Source organism: Hyla sarda, chromosome 10 (genome assembly GCF_029499605.1).
Source record: "Hyla sarda isolate aHylSar1 chromosome 10, aHylSar1.hap1, whole genome shotgun sequence".
Classification (NCBI taxonomy): Eukaryota; Metazoa; Chordata; class Amphibia; order Anura; family Hylidae; genus Hyla; species Hyla sarda.
Genome location: NC_079198.1, coordinates 47,866,118 through 47,889,710, shown reverse-complemented (window position 1 = coordinate 47,889,710; position 23,593 = coordinate 47,866,118). Strand labels below are relative to the sequence as shown.

General features: G+C 46.9%; 1 protein-coding gene across 2 annotated transcripts in view; it reads left to right on the top strand.

Moving 5' to 3' along the window:
* The first annotated feature begins 891 nt into the window (after positions 1–891).
* The window catches only part of PHLDB1 (pleckstrin homology like domain family B member 1), a 727,524-nt gene continuing 704,822 nt past the window's right edge, over positions 892–23,593 (top strand). Inside the window, exons 1-2 of one of the 2 annotated variants that reach the window (XM_056544028.1) lie at positions 892–962; positions 1,612–1,650. The gene's annotated coding sequence lies outside the window, so the exon portion shown is untranslated. The remainder of the gene's footprint in view (positions 963–1,611; positions 1,651–23,593) is intronic. The other variant, XM_056544029.1, reaches the window with a different exon arrangement.

Genomic DNA, 23,593 nt, shown 5'->3' with positions numbered 1-23,593 from the left:
ACGTCTCCTCTCTGTGTAGGCTCCAGATGCACCTCACACAGAGAGGAGGCTTTCTGCTGTATGTGCATGAGACACACATACAGCAGAATGCAGTGCTGTCTTCCTGGGGACACCCGTCCTGGATCCTCAGTAGCAGCGGTGGCGACCCCTTTATCCAGCCTGGCCCTCGGACCACGTCCGACCAGATCGGCCGGTCAGTCCGTCCCTGGTTACGAATTTAAACAACTGATGCCAGCTGATGCACTTTTCTCATCAGTTGCACTGAGATGGACGCAGTATATATGTGAACCCACCATAATTGTTCAGAATCAAAAATAAAACAAAAAAGCTTACTGTAAAATAATTCAGCTGTTGAAACAATGCTTCTCCAGGCATAAGCTACTGACGTTTGTGCATAAAACCTAAAGTTTTTGTATGTCAGACTATAAAACAATGCTTCTCCAGGCATAAGCTACTGAGGGTTTGTGCATAAATACAAAAATTTTTGTATGTAAGACTATAAAACAATGAATAATTCTCTTTTATGTTGTTGTTTTTCTCTTCTATTATTTAATGACCTAGTAAACCATTTCAGAAGAACTCTTTTGATCACTTACTAAATTTATATTTTTGTGAAGAGACTATTGTAAAAGACTAGAGATGTATCATTCAGGTATAAGCCTGTATTTTCCATGTATCTTACAAGCAAGAAGAACAGTGAATATTTATGTCTCACTCCAGAAGTAAGCCGCTCCTTGTTCTTGGACTGTGGAAGGATAAGGGCGGCCTCATGGCCCAGGATTCTAGCTTGTTATTGGTAAAGCGAGTGCAGCCAGCTGTAGGAGGGACAGGCCCCTCATCCCAGATGGGACAGTGAGTCTTCTGTCTGCTCACAGCTGCCTGCATCCCACATTGCATTTTGTGTAGACGTGGTACAGGGAGGGGGAGAGCAAAGGAAAGACTGCTTGTCAGTGGATCACAAGGTAAAGACCAATGCTTCACATTTGAGTATGGACTAGTGAGACTGGTTCTTTGTGGTGTTTTTACTACTAATATGTTGAAAGATATGTTGTTTTTACTACTAAACATTTAAATTGATAGTATACCTACCACATTTGTACTATGTGCATTTGTAGTGGGGTATGTGAAGGATGTGTATATAGGAATATGGTGATGCTTTGGCACCACCAGTCTATGTGACTAATAAAATAAGAGTTGTAAGTAGCCTGTGTAACATTTTATGCTAAAACTTAAAATTCGTTTGTATTTTGTGCCACTTAAAAAAATCCAGTAGGTTGGTTAATATTTTCAAAAGTAAATCTACCAGAGAACAAGTAAAGAACCACATAGGCTAAACTTTAACTGTAATAAACATGAAGATACAAAGTGTCAGCATTTTACAATCATTCTCAAATTTATATGAGCAAAATGTATCTAGAAAGTATCAGACATTGTATGATTTTAGGTGTGAAAGTCTCCAACTTCATGTCATTGTCCTCTTATCAAGGTGTAAGAAATCTGACTTGAGTCTTTTATTGTAAGATTTTGACAGGTTCTCCTTACCCCTTTCTCTAGTCTGAGTACATAAAAAACTAATTTTCTCATCTTTTCTGGCATCTGTATAAACTGTAGGAAGCCTGCAACAGATTTCCAGTGACAAAGCTTGGGCAAGTAAGAAGTTTCACTTTAAGTGACATCATGGTGACCATATGAATAGTTTCTCTCCACAAAGGCCTGTCTTGAGTTTGTGTCTCTAACATATGTATTTAGTATGTGCATATCATTGTTTTGTTCTTTTTGAATCCTTCTTCATGGAATCTATTGCTGTACTACATTTAACCCCTTAAGGACTCAGGGTTTTTCAGTTTTTGCACTTTAGTTTTTTGCTCCTTACCCTTAAAAAATCATAACCCTTTCAATTTTGCACCTAAAAATCCACCAATTCTACTTTGCTGGGACATTAGTCATTTTACCCAAAAATCTTCGGCGAAACGGAAAAAAAATTATTGTGCGACAAAATTGAAGAAAAAACGCCATTTTGGAATTGTTGGGGTCTTCTGTTTCTAAACAGTACATTTTTTGGTAAAAATTACACATTCTCTTTATTCTGTAGGTCCATACGATTAAAATGATACCCTACTTATGTAGGTTTGATTTTGCCGTACTTCTGAAAAAATTATAGCTACGTGCAGGAAAATGCATACGTTTAAAATTTACATCTTCTGACCCCTATAACTTTTTTCTTTTTCAGCGTATGGGGCAGTTTGAGGGCTCATTTTTTGCACTGTGATCGGAAGTTTTTAGCAGTACCATTTTTGTATTGGACGGACTTATTGATCCATTTTTTCATGATATAAAATGTGTCTTTGGATTTTTTTGGTGCGTACGCCATTGACCGTGTGGTTTAATTAATGATATATTTTTATAATTCGGACATTTCCACACGCGGTGATGCCACATATCTTTATTTTTATTTACAGTGGTTTTTTTTTTTATGGGAAAAGGGGAGTGATTCCAACTTTTATTAGGGAAGCTCCCATAGGGGGCTACAACACTGCACAAACTGATCTTTTACATTGATCAATGGTTTCTTATAGGAAACCATTGATCAATGATTCTGTCGCTTGACTGCTCATGCCTGGATCTCAGGCACTGAGCAGTCATTCGGCGATCGGACAACAGGAGGCAAGGTAAGGGACCCTCCTGCTGTCCTAGAGTTGTTCGGGATGCCGCGATTTCGACGCGGCAATCCCGAACAGCCCCCTGAGGTAACCGGCAATGTTTTACTTTCAACTTTGAACGTCGCGTCTAAAGGGTTAATAGCACGCAGCACCACGATCAGTGCTGCGCGCTATTAGCCACGGGTCCCGGCCGTTGTTAGAATGGGAGCGGACTCAGGACGTACAAGTACACCCTGAGTCCTTATGGAGTTAATGGGGAAAAATAGAGCACAATATATTGTTTGAGTTGAATGGATGGTTTTCCTGTTGCTTTTTTCCACTTAAGTTACTTGTTGCTGTTTCTCTTTGTTTTTTCCTCCTACACATGAAGTAAGCACAGCAGGATAGATTAAATTAGCTCTCTATATTTTGTTAGTATTAAGAATAAATTGAAAGACTTAAAGCGTGCCTGTCAGATCTCACAAAAAAAGAAAACTGTTATATGTTACTCAGTACTTAATCCAGATCATGTACACATAATTGTTATGTCTCTATCACACTTCACTAAAAAATAGCATATTAATGCTGCTCATTGTCTTTTCCATCTTGTCAAAGGGGGAGGCGTGTCCCTATCTAGCCTGCATTGTGATGACTTATCTCACTCCCTCACTTCTCTTTGGAGCCTGGCAGCACTTCTCTGTAACCCTTTCCTCTGTGGATTTATGCTGCACACATACACACACACACACACACACACACACACACACATACAAAGACACACACACACACAATGATTATTGGAGATTGTCTGTACTCTACTACCAAACACAATATGGTGAGTGTATAACTTAGATCTTCCTATGTCATTCATGTGTGTCATCCTTAGGCATTCCTGTAATGCTGGGAGTTTTGGAATAGTAGGAGTTACAGCGTTTGGATAAGTCTTTTTTTGCAGCAGTGTTGCCTTCAGTTGTGTGCCTACAACTTTTGCAAAACTACAACTCCCAGCATGCCCAGACATCCTTTGACTGTCCAGGCATGCTTGGAGTTTTAGTTTTGCAACAGCTGGAGGCACATGTTTGGTAAAAGTCTGTGTTACAGCAGTGTTGCTGCAGGCTGTGTTCCTCCTGCAGCCTTGTCAATCAGTCATCTCGTGTCCTTGACCCTTGGATATGCTCATGCTGCTGTGGGACTCTTCAGTGTCCCAGGAGGCATGGGGACCCCTTGTGGTGGGATTTTTAAAGGCAGTTTTCTTTAATAAAATGTATATATATATATATATTTTTTTTTTTTTAAAGAAGTACACTGCTCACAAAAATAAAGGGAAGATAACACATCCAAGATGTGAATTAATGAATTAACCCCTTAATGACCAAGGAAGTAAATTTACGTCCTGGTTTGGCGGGACTTTGCGCACCAGGACGTACATTTACGTCCTGTGTATCACCGCGAGCATTGGAACGGTGCTCGCTTCATACACGGCAGGTTCCAGCTGCTAGCAGCAGCCGGGGACCTGCCGGTAATGGCCAACATCTGCGATCGCACGGATGTCCGCCATTAACCCCTCAGATGCCATGATCAATACAGATCACGGCATCTGCGGCAGTGCAGCACTTTGAATTTACGATCGGATCGCCCGCAGTGCTGCCGCGGGGATCCGATCATCCAGCATGGCGGCTGGAGGTCCCCTCACCTGGCTCCGGCCATCTCCCGGGGTCTTCTGCTCTGGTCTGAGATCGAGCAGACCAGAGCAGAAGATCACCAATAATACTGATCAGTGCTATGTCCTATAAATAGCACTGAACAGTATTGGCAATCAAAGGATTGCTATAGATAGTCCCCTAGGGGGACATAAAAAGTGTAAACAAAAGTTGAAAACTGTAAAAATAAAAAGTAAAAAAAAGTAAAAAATCCCCTTCCCCAATAAAAATTAAAATTGTCAGTTTTCCCAATTTTACCCCCAAAAAGCGTATTTTTTTTAAAATAAACATATTTGTATCGCCGCTTGCGTAAATGTTCGATCTATCAAAATATAATGTTAATGATCCCGTACGGTGAATAACATAAACGTAGAAAAAAAAAGGCCTAAAATGCTTTTTTGTCACATTTTATTTAAAAAAAATAATAAAAAATTATCTAAAAGTTTTATATATGCAAATGTATTTATATATGCAAATGTAATGGTATCAATAAAAAGTGCAGATAACAGCGCAAAAAATAAGCCCTCATAACGCCCTATATACGGAAAAATTTTAAAGTTATAGGTGGTCAAAATAGGGCGATTTCAGATTACTGATTTTGTAGATTTTAGATTTAGATTTTTTTTAAGCGGTACAAAAATAAAACAGTATCTAGCCATGGGTATCATTTTAATCGTATTGACCCACAGAATAAAGAACACATGTCATTTCTACCGTAAAGTGTACAGTGTGAAAACAAAACACTCCAAAATGTGCAAAATTGTGGTTTTCATAAAAATTTCCTCCCTAAAAATTTTTTGGGGGTGATCGCCGTACATTTTATGGTAAAATGAGAGGTTTCATTACAAAGTACAATTGGTCACGCAAAAAAACAAGCCCATATATGGGTCAGTAGATGGAAATATAAAGGAGTTATGGATTTTAGAAGGCGAGGAGGAAAAACGAAAAAGAAAAAAAAGCCTGGTCCTTAAGGTTAAAATGCATTTTTGCATTTTAGTTTTTTCCTCCTTGCCTTTAAAAAAATCATAACTCTCTCAATTTTTCACCTAAAAATCCATATGATGGCTTATTTTTTGCGCCACCAATTCTACTTGGTAATGACGTCAGTCATTTTACCCAAAAATCTAAGGCGAAACGGAAAAAAAAATCATTGTGAGACAAAATTGAAAAAAAAAACGCCATTTTGTAACTTTTGGGGGCTTCCGTTTCTACACAGTACATTTTTCGGTAAAAATGACACCTTCTCTTTAATCTGTAGGTCCATACCTGTGGAGAAGGCTGCAGTAAAGATCACTGTAAGTGATCTTCTCTGTGGCCTTCTAAAAGCTGCAAAACTAGTTTGGCACACTCTGGAGGTTCACAGTTTGGAGACCACTATGTAGTGGTCTCTTAACTATGGTCCCCCAGATGTTGCAAAACTACAACTTTCAGCATGCACTGACTGTCTGGGCATGCTGGGAGTTGTAGTTTTGCAACATCTGAAGTGGCACAGTTTGGAGACCACTGTACGGTGGTCTCCAAACTTTAGCCCCCCAGATATTGCAAAACTACAATTCCCAGCAGGCCAGACAGTCAGGGATGCTGGGCATATAGTTCTACAATATGTGGCCCTTCATATGTTGCAGAACTACAACTCCCAGCATGCCTGGACAGTCTGGGCATGCTTGGAGTTGTAGTTTTGCAACATCTGGACGACTACAGTTTGGAGACCACTACTTTGTGGTCTCCAAACTGTTCTTCCCCAGTTGTTGCATAACTACAACTCTTAGCATGCCCAGACTGTCCAGGCATGCTGGGAGTTATAGTTCTGAAACATCTGAAGGGCCAGATATTGCACAACTACACGCCCAGCATCCCTGACTGTCTGGTCATGCTGGGAATTATAGTTTTGCAACAGCTGGAGGCACACTGGTTGGGAAACACTGAGCTAGAGTCTGTTTCCTAACTCAGTGATTCCAACCCGTGTGCCTCCAGCTGTTGCAAAACTACAACTCCCAGAATGCACTGACAGACTGCACATGCTGGGAGTTGTAGTTTTGCAACAGCTGGAGGCACACGGGTTGGCATCACTGAGCTAGAGTCTGTTTTCTAACTCTGTGGTTCCCCACCAGTGTGCCTACAGCTGTTGGAAAACTACAACTCCCAGCATGTACGGTCTGTCAGTGCATTCTGGGAGTTGTCATTTTGCCACAGCTGAAGGTTTTTGGACGCCCCCCCCCCCCATGTGAATGTACAGGGTAGAGTCACACGGGCGGGTTTACAGTGAACCCCCGCCTGTGTGAATGTACCCTAAAAACACTACACTACACTAACGCATAATAAAAAGTAAAACACTACAAATACACCCCCTTACTCTGTCCCCCACACATCTCATACGGCTGTTACAAAACCACAACTCCCAGTGTTCCGGACAGCCATAGACTGTCCTGGCAGATTGGGAGTCTTGCAACAGCTGGAGGCACCCTGTTTGGGAAACACTACTGTGAGGTTTTGGTGGAGACAAGCCCCATCCTTGTCCACCCCTATTGCAAATTCCTTATTTAGGCCTCAAATGCGTATGGCGCTCTCTCACTTCAGAGCCCTGTCGTATTTCAAGGCAACAGTTTAGGGCCACATATGGGAGAAATTGTGTTACAAATACTCGGGAGAAATTGTGTTACAAATTTTGGGGGGATTTTTATCCTTGTACCCCTTATGAAAAGGTAAAGTTGGGGGCTACACCAGCATGTTAGCGTAAATTTTTTTTAATTATTACACTAATATGCTGGTGTTGCCCCATACTTTTAATTTTCACAAGAGGTAAAAGGAGAAAAAGACCCCCATAATTTCTAACGCAATTTCTTCTGAGTACGGAAATACCCATATGTGTACGTAAAATGCTCTGCAAACTAACTACATTGTTCAGGAGTGAGAGAGCGCACCATGTACATTTGGGGCCTAAATTGGTCATTTGCACAGGGGTGGCTGATTGTTACAGCGGTTCTGACATGAAAGCAAAAAAAAAACACCCACATGTTATCCTATTTTGGAAAATACACCCCTCACGGAATGTAACAAGGGTTATAGTGAGTCTAAACAACCCATGGGTCTTTGACAAATTTTTGTTAAATTTGGACATGAAAAAAAAATGTTTTCCCTGAAATGCTGGTGTTACCCCAAATCTTTCATTTTCACAAGAGGTAATAGGAAAAAGGCCCCCCAAAATTTGTAACCGCATTTCTTCTGAGTATATAAATACCCCATATGTGGATGTAAAGTGCTCTGCAAGCGGACTACAATGCTCAGAAGAGAAGGAGCGCCATTGGGTTTTTTGAGAGAGAATTAGGCTGGAATTGAAGGCTATGTGTGTTTACAGAGCCCCCATAGTGCCAGAACAGTGGACCCCCTCCACATGTGACCCCATTTTGGAAACTACACCCCTCACAGAATGTAACAAGGTGTGCAGTGAGCATCTACGCCCCACAGGTGTCTGACAGATTTTTTGAGTAGTCGTCCGTAAAAATGAAAAATGTAATTTTTCATGTGCACAGCCCACTGTTCCAAAGATCTGTCAAATGCCAGTGGGGTGTAAATGCTCACAGCACCCCTTACTAAATTCTGTGAGGGGTGTAGTTTCCGAAATAGTATGCCATGTGTTTTTTTTTTTGTTTTTTTTTTACTGTTCTGGCATCATGGGGCTTCCTAAATGGGACATGCCCCCAAAAACCATTTCAGCAAAATTCACTCTCCAAAATACCATTGTCGCTCCTTTCCTTCTGAGCCCTCTAGTGCACCCGCAGAATACTTTACATCCACATATGAGGTATTTCCCTACTTGAGAGAAATGGGGTTACAAATTTTGTGGGGCATTTTCTCCTATTAGACTAGGTTCAGACTACGGAATCTCCGGGCAGAAAATTTCCGCCCGGAGATTCCGAGTGCGCGCTCCAATAGACTGCAATGTGTTCCGCGAGTATTTCCGCCTGAAGAAAGAGCAACCCCATTCTTCAGGTGGAAATTTCCATTTACAAGTTCCGCTTCACAAATTCCGAAGTGTGAATTTTTGAACGGAAACCCATTCACTACACTATACATTTTAGCAAGCAGAATTTAAACCTGCAATTTCAAAGAGGAATTGCAGGCGGAAATTCCGTAGTCTGAACCTAGCCTTACTCCTTGTGAAAATGAAAAGTTTGGGGCAACACCAGCATTTTAGTGTTAAATCTCATTTTTAATTTTCACGTTTCACTTTAACGAAAGTTCGTCAACCACCTGTGGGGTGTTAAGGCTCACTGGACCCCTTGGTATGTGCCTTGAGGGGTGTTGTTTCCAAAATAATATTCCATGTGTTTTGTTTTGTTTTTTGCTGTTCTGGCACCATAGGGGCTTCCCAAATGCTACATGCCCCCCAAAAACCATTTCAGCTAAATTTGCTTTCCAAAAGCCAAATGTGACTCCTTCTCTTTTGAGCATTGTAGTTCGCACACAGAGTATTTTAGGTCCTAACATGGGGTATTTCCATACTCAGAAGAGATGGGGTTACAAATTTTGGGGGGCATTTTCTCCTACTACCCTTTGTAGAAATGGTAAGTTTTGGAAAAAAAAATGCACTTTAGTGAAAATTTTTATATTCATTTACACATCCGACTTTAACAAAAAGTTGTCAAACACCTGTGGGATGTTAAGGCTCGAGGTGCCTTGAGGTATACCGTATATATACTCGAGTAAAAGCCGAGTTTTTCAGCACGATTTTTCGTGCTGAAAGCGCCCCCCTCGGCTTATACTCGAGTGAGCTCTCAGCCTGTCAATCCCTTCATCAGTGGTCTCCAACCTGCGGACCTCCAGGTGTTGTAGTTTTGAAACCTCTGGATGTCCGCAGGTTGAAGACCACTGCGGCCTTCATCATCATCGCCCCCCCCTTTTGTTTTGTACTCAGCTCCCCTTGGCGGGAAGTTAGGGCGAGCTGGTCGGGGCCATCTATGCTGCAGGGACTGTCCGGTGGGGATGGTTAGTCGTTGCGGGCTGTCCATTTTCACCTCTTCTCCGCGTTTCGGGCCCGGCCCCAGAGTAGTGACATTGCTTTGCCAACGACGCACAGGGACGCAAGTCAAGGCAACGTCACTAGTCCAGGCCCGAAGCGCATTTTTGGAGAATAATAATGGTAACACTCACATTTCAGAAGACAGGAACTCCGGTGGATGTGGATCCACTGGACCTGTGTGGCAGATGACTCGGACCATGACTTGGAGCTTAGTTTAAGGTGCCCCTGGTCTTCACCAGAGCCTGCCGCAAGGCAGGAGGGACTTGCTGCAGCAGGTGGCACACAGGTCGCTACCCCTGGCACAGCTCGACCACACAGGCAGCTGAGGAGATGCGAGGTACAGGAGGGATAAGGCAGCTCATAATCAAAATAGCAGAAGGTCAAGGCAGGCAGCAAAGTAGCGTAGTCAGGACGTAGCAGGAGGTCAGTAGGCAGGTGGCAGAGGAGAAAGGTCTAGTCACAGAGCAAAGGATCAGATACATGGTAAGGCAACTCTCAGGAATGTTTTCTCTCAGGCACAAGGCAACAAAGATCAGGCAAGGAATTGAGGAGGGTGGAGGAATTTATCAATGAGCCACAGGTGAATTACACTAATGAGCGCACTGGCCCTTTAAATCTTAAAGCTCTGGCGTGCACCCTAGGGGACGGAAACACGCGCGACGGAGCAGAGAAGCAGAGGCTGGGGCAGGAGAAGCACCAGGTGAGTGACAGACTGGGGCTCGCATGCGGGCGCATCCCGCGATGCGAGTCCCAGCCCCGCCTCCACCACCGAAGCGCATAACGTAACAGTACCCCCCCCTTTGGTCTACCCCTCCTTTTATGTGTCAGAAAACTCCTGAGAAGGTCACGGTCCAGGATATTCTCCTCAGGCTCCCAATATCTCTCCTAAGGACCGTAACCCTCCCAGTCGACCCAAAAAAATTGCTTACATCTCAGTTTTTGTAGTAAGAATCTCTTTAACCTTGAAGATGTCAGAAGAGCCGGAGACAGGTGTGGGGACCGAGCTTGTAACAGGGGATCTTGAAGAGGATGTACTCGAATGAAAGCCACACCATGTCACCAGGAGAGTATGGAGGAGGTCTTCTACTTTTATCCAGTTGCACCTTCATGTGCGAAGAATCCTGAGATAACGACTGTCGGGTCTGTTGTAAGATGGTAGAGAAGTCACGGAGCAGCTCATCAGCAGCAGGCACTGGAGGAAACTGGGAGAGGAGATCGGAGATGGAGTCCATAGACAACAAAAAAAGGAGACGACCTTGTGGTCTCGGAATCCTTATGATTATATGAGAATTCAGCCCAAGGAAGAAGGTCGACACAATCATCTTGGAGAGCTGAAACAAAATGTCGAAGTTGGACTGAGGGTGGTAGACCAAGGATAAGTCCAGATTGATGTCCAGACGGTTACAAAAGGCTCACCAGAACTTAGAGACAAACTGCACACCTCGATCCAAAATGATATGCTGAGGAAGACAATGTAAACAAAAGACATGCAACAAGAAGTACTTCGCCAGCTGTGGGGCAGAAGGAAGACCTGGTAGAGGAATGAAATGAGCCATTTTGGAAAACTGATCTACAACGACCCAGATGACAGTGTTATTAAGAGATGGTTGCAAATCGGTGATGAAATCCATGGTGATATGGGACCAGGGAGTCTCTGGAATGCTTAAAGGCTGTAAGAGTCCTGCAGGTCTCTGTCGTGGAGTTTTGTCAGAAATATCACGTTCAAGATGGGGGCCACCAGTAGTGCCGGGAGATAAGAAGTAGAGTCTTGCGTATTCCAGAATTTCCTGCTGTCAAGGAAGAATGACCCCATTTCAAGACCTTGCTTCTCAATCTGGCGGGCACAAAGGATTTTCCAGGAGGAACTCGCTGAATCTTGGCAGGAGCTCCAGTAATCAAACGGTCAGGAAGAATAATATGTCTAGGCGTGGAGTCAAACCCAATGACGTCAGAGGAACTGGAGAGAACATCAGCCCTGATGTTCTTGTCTGCTGGAAGGAAGTGAATGAAGAAGTTGAACCTGGAAAAGAACAGTCACCACCTTGCCTGGCGGGGGTTCAAACGCTGAGCAGACTGAAGGTATAGAAGATTCTTTTGGTTGGAGTAGATGCAGGGCCGGACTGGGGCTAAAAACCAGCCCTGGAAAAATTGTCATACCAGCCCCACAGCATTGTGTCATTGTAGCAGTCACTGGCTGCAGGAAAGGGACAGTGAAGCCTGGCATTTGATTTGCCATTCCTCTATAAGAGAACTATGCTGTGGCTGTGCCCTGAAGTCAAAGGGGTGCAGCCTCAACATACAAGACAGTAATGTGGTATTAACACTATGTAAAATCCACTTGGGGAAAACAGTAAAAAATAAAAATAAAAAAATAAAAGCAACCCTCTCTTTTTTGCACTTGCCCTACCACCAGAATCACGGAACTCAGTTCCCAGTGTCCAGCACTTCTGGGTTAGGTTACCTGATCTCCCACAGCTGCTCATTCAATTACAGTCTGAAGCAATGTCCAGCCTCAGGCGCTGATTGGATGGCTGGCCATGTGACGTCACGTCACCTAACCAAAAGTGCAAGATTCCAGGAACAGAATTCGGTCATTTCAGTGGCAGTGTAAAAGCGAGGAATTTTAGAGAGGGTTTTTTTTTTTTTTTTTACTGTCCCCCCTTTCGTAGTAGATAATGCATAGGGTTAAAATACCGTTGGAAGCATAACACTGGTGCAGGCATTGCAACATTGAGACATAGTTTGAAAATGCTACCAGAATACAGGTAAATAGTCACAGGGGCGGGTCCTGCCCAGCTGGCTTGATTGACACTTCTCTCTTATCAGTGTAGAGGGAGACCCTGCATACAGATGGGGTGCTCAATCCCAATAGTTTATAGCAGTAAGCATAACAGTCTCACAGTAGAACATTATTGGAAGCACTCACCAATCAACTGGGCAACATTTCCTTTGTACAGGCTTTGATAAATCTCCCCTAGGTCTCGAAACTGTGGACTGTTAGGTGTTCCAACTACGGTCTGTGCATGCTGGGAGTTGTCATTTTGCTGGGAGTTTTAGTTTAGCAACAGCTGGAGATCCACAGTTTGGAGACCACTGATACAGGGAGAGATGCGTCACCTGCCCTGCTGAGACCCGCCCCGAGGACTAATCACCAGTTCCGGTGGCATTTACAAACTAAGATTCCTTCCTGAATGACTGAGTGTCCTGGGATCGTGATGCCTGCACCAGTTTTATTCTGCCCGCTGTTTGGGCAACATAAAACTGTTAACAGGTTCCCCTTACCTGTAGTTTTAAATATAAAAAATATAGTTATTTAGAAATAATGAATAAACAACTTAAACTGCAAAAAAAAAAAAGAGAACCAAAGAGAACCAAAAAAAATAAACAAAAAAAGAGAAGCAACATCCCTTACAAAGTAGTAACAGCAGGTCTTCTCTTCCCAGAACCTACCCCCTACCCCACATTACAGGCCCCCCTCATTACAGGTCCCCCCATCTCCAGCCACCCACATCAAAGGTCCCCCCGTCTCCAGCCCCCTACATCAAAGGCATCCCCTCTTCTGCCCCCCACATCACAGGTATCTCTCCCTTACAAAGTAGTAACAGCTGGTCTTCTCTTCCCAGAACCTACCCCCTACCCCACATTACAGGTCCCCCTCATTACAGGTCCCCCCATCTCCAGCCACCCACATCAAAGGTCCCCCCGTCTCCAGCCCCCTACATCAAAGGCATCCCCTCTTCTGCCCCCCACATCACAGGTATCCCCTTTCCAGACCCTCATATCACAGGTCCCCCCGTCTCCAGCTTCCCCACATCACAGGTATCCCCTTTCCAGCCCCCAATGTCACAGGTCCCCCCTCTTCAGCCTCCACATAACTGGTCTCCCCTCTCCGCCAGCACTCACCAACATTACAGCCCCCTCCTTGCAGCCCCCCAACATCACAGGTCCCCCCTTTTCAGCCCCCCACATCACAGGTCCCCCATTTGCAGCCCCCCACATCACAGATCCCCCTTTGCAGCCCCCCCAACATCCCAGTTCCCCCCTTACAGACCCCATCATCACAGGTCCCCCCCCCCCATATCACAGGTCCCCCTCTGCAGCTCCTAACATCACAGGATCACAGGTCCCCCCTTTGCAGACCCCCAACATCACAGTTCCCCCTTTACAGACCCCATCATCACAGGTCCCCCCCACATCACAGGTCCCCCTCTGCAGCCCCTAACATCACAGGATCACAGGTCCCCCTCTGCAGCCCCCCACATCACAGGTCCCCCTCTGCAGCCCCGAACATCACAGGATCACAGGTCCCCCTCTGCAGCCCCCCACATCACAGGTCTCCCCCTCTGCAGCCCCAAATAGAGCTGGGCGGTATGACCAAATATGTGTATCACGGTATTTTTGTAACTTATGGCGGTTTCACGGTATATAACGGTATTTCTTTCACCCCCTCCCCAAATCATGTGACCCGCCAGCGCTGTTCTGCTCCCCCCCAAATCATGTGACCTGCGAGCGCTGTTCTGCTCCCCCCCACCAAATCATGTTACCCGTGAACGCTGTTCTGCTCCCCCACCAAATCATGTGACCCACCAGCGCTGTTCTGCTCCCCCCTAATAAATTATCAGCCCAGCGGGGTACTACTCACATATGTCACCCGCAAGCACTGCCCTCCTCCTCTTTGTTGGGGGCCGCCAGTGTGAGGTGAAAAGGGGCGGTACGATTTTTTCACGGGTTTGAATTTTTTCACCTCACACCAGCGCTGGAACTCTATACTGTACACGAGTGGTCTCCAACCTGCGGACCTCCAGATGTTGCAAAGCTACAACTACTAGCATGCCCGGATAGCCGTTGGCTGTCCGGGCATGCTGGGAGTTGTAGTTTTGCAACAGCTGGAGGTTTGCAGGTTGGAGACCACTGCTGTATGCTGTATCCCTATGCCCAGGCTGCAAAAGATAAAGAAAATAAACTTTAACTTACCTACGTTGGCCTTACGCTAGGGACAGGGACGTATGACAGCCATCAGCCTATCACCGGCCGCAGCGATGACCGGCCCTGGCCAGTGATAGGTTAAACGCACTGTTATGTAAGAAGCTGGCCAGAGCTCCTTACATGACAGTGGGCTCAGCATATCACTGGCCAGGGTGGGACATCGCTCCGGCCGGTGATAGGCTGACGGCTGTCCGACGTTCCCGTCCCCAGCGTAAGGCCGACATAGGTAAGTTAAAGTTTATTTTCTTTATCTTTTGCAGCCCGGGCATAGGGATACAGTGTACAGCAGTGGTCTCAAACCTGCGAACCTGCAGCTGTTGCAAAACTACAACTCCCAGCATGCTGGGAGTTCTAGTTTTGCAACATTTGGAGGTCCGCAGGTTGGAGACCACTGGCATACAGTATTGAGTCCCAGCGCCGGCGGACCCCAACAAAGAGGAGGAGGGCAGTGCTTGCGGGTGACACATGTGAGGGGGAGCAGAACAGCGCTGGTGGATAACATGATTTGGGGGGGTGGAGCAGAACAGTGCTGGTGGGTCACATGATTTGGTGGGGGGAGCAGAACAGCGCTGGCGGGTCACATGATTTGGTGGGGGGAGTAGAACAGCACTGATGGGTCACATATGATTAGTTCCCCGATGTGGGGACAGCGCAGCGCTGGGCTGATAATTCATTCCCAAGGGGGAGGGGCCCAACCGGTATTGTGGTATGGGGAAAAATTCATATCGTGCAGCACAAAAATTTTGGTATTCGGTATGAACCGGTATACCGCCCAGCCCTAGCCCCTAACATCACAGGTCTCCCCCTCTGCAGCCCCTAACATCACAGGATCACAGGTCTCCCCCTCTACAGCCCCCCCCCCATCACAGGTCTCCCCCTCTGCAGCCCCTAACATCACAGGTCTCCCCCTCTGCAGCACCTAACATAACAGGTCTCCCCCTTACCAGACCCCCACACACCACATAACAGGTCTCCCCTTTACCCTTATCAGACCCCCACACACCACATAACAGGTCTCCCCCTTACCTTTACCAGACCCCCACACACTACATAACAGGTCTCCCCCTTACCCATACCAGACGCCCACACACATACCACATAACGGTCTCCCCCTTACCAGACCCCCCCCCACACACACACCACACAACAGGTCTCCCCCTTATCCTTACCAGACCCCCACACACCACATAACAGGTCTCCCCCTTACCCTTACCAGACCCCCACACACCACACAACAGGTCTCCCCCTTACCCTTACCAGACCCCCACACACCACACAACAGGACTCCCCCTTACCAAACCCCCACACACCACATAACAGGTCTCCCCCTTACCAGACCCCCACACACCACATAACAGGTCTCCCCCTTACCCTTACCAGACCCCCCCCCCCCACACACACACCACATAACGGTCTCCCCCTTACCAGACCCCCCCACACATCACACAACAGGTCTCCCCCTTATCCTTACCAGACCCCCACACACCACATAACAGGTCTCTCCCTTACCAGACCCCCACACACCACATAACAGGACTCCCCCTAACCCTTGCCAGACCCCCACACACTACATACCAGGTCTCCCCTTACCCTTACTAGACCCCCACACACCACATAACAGGACTTACCCTTACCAGACCCCCACACACCACATAACAGGTCTCCCCCTTACCAGACCCCCACACACCACATAACAGGTCTCCCCCTTACCAGACCCCCCCACACACACCACATAACAGGTCTCCCCCTTACCAGACCCCCACAAACCACATAACAGGTCTCCCCCTTACCAGACCCCCACACACCACAATACAGGACTCCCCCTTACCCTTACCGGACCCCCACACACCTCACAACAGATCTCCCCCTTACCCTTACAAGACCCCACACACCACATAACAGGTCTCCCCCTTACCCTTACCAGACCCCCACACACCACATAACATGACTCCCTCTTACCCTTACCAGACCCCCACACACCACATAACAGGTCTCCCCCTTACCCTTACCAGACCCTGCCACACCACATAACAGGTCTCCCCCTTACCAGACCCCCACACACCACATAACAGGTCTCCCCCTTACCAGACCCCGCCACACCACATAACAGGACTCCCCCTTACCCTCACCAGACCCCCACACACCACATAACATGACTCCCTCTTACCCTTACCAGACCCCCACACACCACATAACAGGTCTCCCCCTTACCCTTACCAGACCCCCACACACCACATAACAGGTCTACCCCTTACCCTTACCAGACCCCCACACACACACCACATAACAGGACTCCCCCTTACCAGACCCCCACACACCACATAACAGGTCTCCCCCTTACCCTTACCAGACCCCCACACACCACATAACAGGTCTCCCCCTTACCCTTACCAGACCCCCACTCACCACATAACAGGACTCCCCCTTACCCTTACCAGACCCCCACACATCACATAACAGGACTCCCCCTTACCAGACCCCCACCCCCCACACACCACATAACAGGTCTCCCCCTTACCCTTACCAGACCCCCACACACAACATAACAGGACTCCCCCTTACCCTTATCAGACCCCCACACACCACATAACAGGACTCCCCCTTACCAGACCCCCACACACACATCACATAACAGGGCTCCCCCTTACCAGACCCCCCACACACACCACATAACAGGACTCCCCCTTACCAGACCCCAACACACCACATAACAGGACACCCCCTTACCAGACCCCCCACACACACCACATAACAGGACTCCCCCTTACCAGACTCCCACACACACCACATAACAGGTCTCCCCCTTACCCTTACCAGACCCCCACACACCACATAACAGGACTCCCCCTTACCCTTACTAGACCCCCACACACCACATAACAGGTCTCCCCCTTACCCTTACCAGACCCCCACACACCACATAACAGGACTCCCGCTTACCAGACCCACACACACCACATAACAGGTCTCCTCCTTACCCTTACCAAACCCCCACACACCACATAACAGGACTCCCACCCTTTCCCTTACACAGTAATAACATTACTCATTCGGTTCCCTTTCCTCTCACCAGTATAGTAGATTTTCCCCCGAGCAGCTGCAGTCACTGTGCCGACAGGAGGAGGGGCCAGGAGCAGTGAGGAGGCAGAGAGTAGAGGGGAGTGTACTGTCTGTACAGCTCCCATTACAGACTCAGTACCCCAGACCTCCGGACCTCCGCTCACTGTGTCAGTTGTCAGGAGCCTCAGGATCTGTGTGTGATGCTGCAGCTGCGGAGCACACAGGTCCTGACACTGCTGACAGACTGACACAGTGACTTGTCGGGACTCAGGCAGCCTGCGCTCCAGCCACTGCCGGCCCACAGGGCAGCGGCCTACCAGGAATATTCCCGGTATCCCGCTAAGCCAGTCCGGCCCTGAGTAGATGCTGACCGGATGAGAAGAACTTTCCAATAAATGTCATCATTCCTCCAAAGCTAGCTTGATAGCGAGGAGTTCACAATCTCCAATGGAGTAATTCCTCTCAGCAAGAGAGAATGTCTTGGAGAAGAATCCACAAGTAACAGTCTTGCCCTCTGCGTTTTTCTGAGTAAGAATAGATGAGGCATCAACCTCCAAAGCAAAGGGCCTCTCCGGATCAGGTCTTGTAAGCACGGGAGCAGAGGCAAATGCAGACTTTAAACGGTAGAAGGCCTCTTCAGCCTCTTGAAGCCAAGACTTAGGATTAGATGCCTTCTTAGTGAGAGCCACAATTGGAGCAACCAAGGATGAAAAATGTGAGATTAATTGATGATAATAGTTTGTGCGCCCTAGGGGACGGGGACACGCGCGCCGGAGCAGAGAGGCAGAGGCTGGGGCAGGAGAAGCACCAGGTGAGTGACGGACTGGGGCTCACATGCGGGCGCATCCTGCGATAAGAGTCCCAGCCCCACCGGCAGCAGCAGGTAACGGGACCATGCGCTCACGGCCAGCCTGTGCAGCCGGAGTGCATAATGTAACAATAACATCGCTGGTTATGTATACTAGATTTATAGGGACAGAACGTTGATCCAGGGATTTATTCTTACTGCCATATTTGGAGTCGGGAAATAATTTTTACCTCTTGTATGAGGGTATTTTTGCCTTCCTCTGGATCAACTGAGTAGGGACTCATTAGGGTTATAGGTTGAACTTGATGGACTCTGGTCTTTTTCAACTTTATGAACTATGTTACTATGTTACTAGATCACACAGATCAGTTAAGTTCTATGTAACATCATTGATCTTTATGAGGAATTTACTGATTCCTGCTAATAGTCCCCTAAGGGACCAATAAAGTGTAAGAAAAAAAAAAGTATTAACCCCTTTGGGACGGAGCCCATTATGACCCTAATTTCTTATTACTCTGGTAAAAGATCCTGTATTATACTCCAGAGCTGCACTGACTATTCCATTGGTGGAGTCACTGGCACTGAGTTAAGAGACTGGAGTGTTTATTCTGGAGTGTTTTCAATATCACTCGTCTTTTTTTCAGGCTTATTTATTGTTCTGTCGCACATTTTTTTGTGTCACACTAGCCAATTGTGTCGTGCAAACTTCGAGCTAAAGAAATTAGTTGTGTAAGTCAAAATGGTTTAGACTTGTTTGTTTAAAAATGTTTCCATGAATCAAAAGTATTCATGTGTTATAATTTTTCAAACATTACAACAATTATCCTTGTTTATCAGCTTGGGTGTTAAATTGATTTAAACCTAAAATTGCAAATGTGTTAAAAAGAAAAAAAATATATAAACATTAACTATCACAAAAGCATTCAATATTTTATTCATGAAAGTGTTTAACTGTACAAAATGTTTTCAGGTTATAAAACAAGTTACTTTCACAAAAAACACAATGGCAAACAGTCCCTTGTTAGAAATCACTCCATTTTTGGAATTTCACTCGGCCTCTTGGCTGTCGGTTATTGTGTGAGGCAAACTCACACTTTTTCTCGAGTGAATTTGAAAGTACTCAGAGTATTTTTCGTATTTTGTCGGTAAAACGCCCTTTTTTGCATAAAACACGCCCATTTCAGAGTGGAAAAAAAACACTCTGAGTGTTTTCTAAAGTGTCGGTTGTGCGACTAAAATTTGGTTGCATAAATAGTCGCACAGACGTTGCGAAAGACGGTTGGACTTTAGTAAATGAGGGCCACTGTGTACATACATTACATTACTTATCCTGCACTGATCCTGAGTTAGATCCCTCAAAGCTGAACCTATTATACTAAAGTTATATACTTATTATACTTATATTAGCTGAACTGATACTTTACTATTCTGCTAATAACGTCACCGTGTACATACTGTCATACTGTCCATAACACTTCAATGAAAATAACCTGTTTAGCTATTCTATGGGGGTGCTGCTGGTGGTAATATATGCTTTTGTGTGGTAATATATGCTGTTGGGGTGTTTTTAATGTCTGGGACTGGGAGACTGGTCAGGGTAAAAGAAAAGCTGAATTTAGCGAAGTACAGAAGGAGTCTTAAAGGAGTAGTCCAGAACCCCTCGCAATTTCTTTCCCAGCTCCCCCCGACTCTCCCAGAAATGAACCAGTGTAAACCATGGCAAGAAGCTGTCACCAACAAGCCCCTCTATGTATCTCTATGGGAAAGCTGGAGATACAGCATTTGTGAAAGTATTTGTAGAATTATGGACACTCATTAATTTTTCCTTTGCAGCTCGCGCAATGGAGGCGGGGAGCTGTCTTTCAGGGGTGAGCGAGGCGGTGGTGTTGCCTCCGCTCTACTGAGTGATCACCCTTGGCAGAGATAAGCATAGTCATGACAGGGGCGGGCTGGATGGGGAATATGGAAGAGGCCGGGGAGTTCAGCGAGTCAGCTTCCCGCCTCCATTGCGCAAAGCTGGGCAATAGGATGAAATTAATGAATTGCACTGATTCAAGTAAATGAGAGCTGTTCACTCGCGCTATAACCCAGTATATTAGGTTTAGTGCAGGTAAACAGATACTCTTTAAACAAAACCTTATCCAGAGGGCTCTGGACTTAAGACAGGACTGAAGAATTACATTCTATCAAGACAATTGGTGAGATTTATCAAAAACTATGCAAAGAAAAAGTTGACCAGTTGCCCATAGCTGAAGACTGGAGGCTGTAATTGCTACCAAATATTCTGTTTTCACTTTGTCATTATCAGAGCAGAAACAAACCTCTTCTCTATGAAGGAAATGGGGATGCAATGGTGGAGCTTGCCCCCTAATGAGACCAAGTAGTAGTAAATAACCGGTTCAGACAGTAAAATGATAAATAATTAAATAATAAGGCTTTAAAAACACCACCACTGCATTACCATTCCCTTCCTGGAGGTTAATTTCTGCTCTGATTCTACCACGTCTCTTCATGAAAGGAGATGGGTCTGATACTGGCTGCAGCCCAGTAACAATCTCACACATTGTGGCATAAGGCGAACTGCGGTGTTGTAATCAAAGTATAACACTTTAAAGGGGTATTCTGGCTTCATACATCTTATCACGCCCCCTCCCATAGACATGAATAGAGGGGACGTGGCATGATGTCACTAGAGGCGGGGCCGTGACATCACGTCCCCTTTTCAGAGGCAGCGCCTGGCACAGAATGCCGGGGGCTGCACCGAGATTGCAGGAGTCCCCAGCGGGGGGACCACTGCGATCGTAGATCCTATCCCCTATCCTTTCGATAGGGGATAAGGTGTATAAATCCGGAATAGCCCTTTAACCCCTTAAGGACTTAATTTTTTCCTCCTCGCCTTCTAAAAATCATAACTCTTTTATATTTTCATCCACAGACTAGTATGAGGGCTTGTTTTTTGCGTGACCAGTTGTCCTTTGTAATGAAATCCCTCATTATATCATAAAATGTATGGCGCAACCAAAAAACACTATTTTTGTGGGGAAATTAAAAAGAAAAACGCAATTTTGCTAATTTTGGAAGGTTTCGTTTTCACGTCGTACAATTTACGGTAAAAATGACATGTGTTCTTTATTCTGAGGGTCAATACGATTAAAATGATACCCATTATTACATACTTTTCTATTATTGTTGTGCTTAAAAAAAATCACAAACTTTTTAACCAAATTAGTACGTGTTACGCCGAGCGCTCCGGGTCCCCGCTCCTCCCCGGAGTGCTCACGGCGTTTCTCTCCCTGCAGCGCCCCGGTCAGACCCGCTGTCCAGTAACATCAAGGATGTGCTGGCCGCACGAGAGATTCCTGCCAACCTGCAAGAACTTATCCATTTGGCCACCCGCATAGACATGCGTTTTTCTGAGGGACATCAGGAGCTCCGCCAGGAAAAAGACTTAGATCTCTGGGCACCTCTCCCACAGTATCCTTTGCAATCTACGCCTGGGCCTCCCGCCGAGGAGGCCATGCAAGTGGATCGGTCTCGCCTGACCCAGGAAGAGAGGAATCGCCGTAGGGAAGAAAATCTTTGTCTGTACTGTGCCAGTACCGAGCATTTCTTGGTGGATTGCCCTATTCGTCCTCCACGTCTAGGAAACGCACGCACGCACCTAGCTCACGTGGGTGTGGCATCTCTTGGTTCAAAGTCTGCTTCTCCACGTCTCACGGTGCCCGTGCAGATTTCTCCTTCTGCCAACTCCTCCCTCTCAGACGTGGCCTGCTTGGACTCTGGTGCCTCTGGGAATTTTATTTTGGATTCTTTGGTGAATAAATTCTGCATCCCGGTGACCCGTCTCGTCAAGCCGCTCTACATTTCCGCGGTCAACGGAGTTAGATTGGATTGCACCGTGCGTTACCGCACAAAACCCCTCTTAATGTGCATTGGACCCCATCACGAAATGATTGAATTTTTCGTCCTTCCCAACTGCACCTCTGAGGTCCTCCTCGGTCTGCCATGGCTCCAGCTTCATTCTCCCATCCTTGACTGGACCACCGGGGAGATCAAGAACTGGGACTCTGCTTGTCACAAGAAATGCCTCTCCCCCCCTCCCAGTCCCGTCAGGCAAGCCTCAGTGCCTCCTCCTACACCTGGTCCCCCCAAGGCTTATCTGGACTGTGCCTTGCCTCCTCATGGCCCCCGTCCTGCCCCGTGCCAAGCTTCACCCTCTGCCCTCCCTCCCCATTCCCACTCCTGCTGTACTGCCGGCCTTTGAGGATACCCTACAGTCACTCCCGGTGTCCTCGTCCCGTGTGAAGCAGTTGCCGGACAAAGAAAGGGGGAGACCTAAGGGGGGGGTACTGTTACGCCAAGCGCTCCGGGTCCCCGCTCCTCCCCGGAGCGCTCACGGCGTTTCTCTCCCTGCAGCGCCCCGGTCAGACCCGCTGACCGGGAGCGCTGCATTGACATTGCCGGCGGGGATGCGATTCGCATAGCGGGACGCGCCCGCTCGCGAATCGCATCCCAAGTCACTTACCCGTCCCGGTCCCCGGCTGTCATGTGCTGGCGCGCGCGGCTCCGCTCTCTAGGGCGCGCGCGCGCCAGCTCTCTGAGACTTAAAGGGCCAGTGCACCAATGATTGGTGCCTGGCCCAATTAGCTTATTTAGCTTCCACCTGCTCCCTGGCTATATCACCTCACTTCCCCTGCACTCCCTTGCCGGATCTTGTTGCCTTGTGCCAGTGAAAGCGTTTAGTGTTGTCCAAGCCTGTGTTACCTGATCTCCTGCTATCCATATTGACTACGAACCTTGCCGCCTGCCCCGACCTTCTGCTACGTCTGACATTGCCTCTGCCTAGTCCTTCTGTCCCACGCCTTCTCAGCAGTCAGCGAGGTTGAGCCGTTGCTAGTGGATACGACCTGGTTGCTACCGCCGCAGCAAGACCATCCCGCTTTGTGGCGGGCTCTGGTGAACACCAGTAGCCACTTAGAACCGGTCCACCAGCACGGTCCACGCCAATCCCTCGCTGACACAGTGGATCCACAACCTGTAAGCCGAATCGTGACAGTACGTTTATAATCCCTTTATTTTGATGACCTATAACTTTTTTATTTTTTCGTATAAGCGGCGGTGTGAGGGCTCATTTTTTGCACCATGATCTGTACTTTTTTTTTATACCACATTTGCATATAAAAAACTTTTAACACATTTTTTATCATTTTAATTTATTGATCCCGGCACCTGAGGGGTTAATGGCGGACGCCTGCGAGATCGCGATCAGCAGCCGGGATCAGCTGCGCATGACACGGGCATCGCTTCGATGCCCGCGGTTATGCACAGGACGTAAATGTACGTCCTGGTGCGTTAAGTACCACCGCACCAGGACGTACAT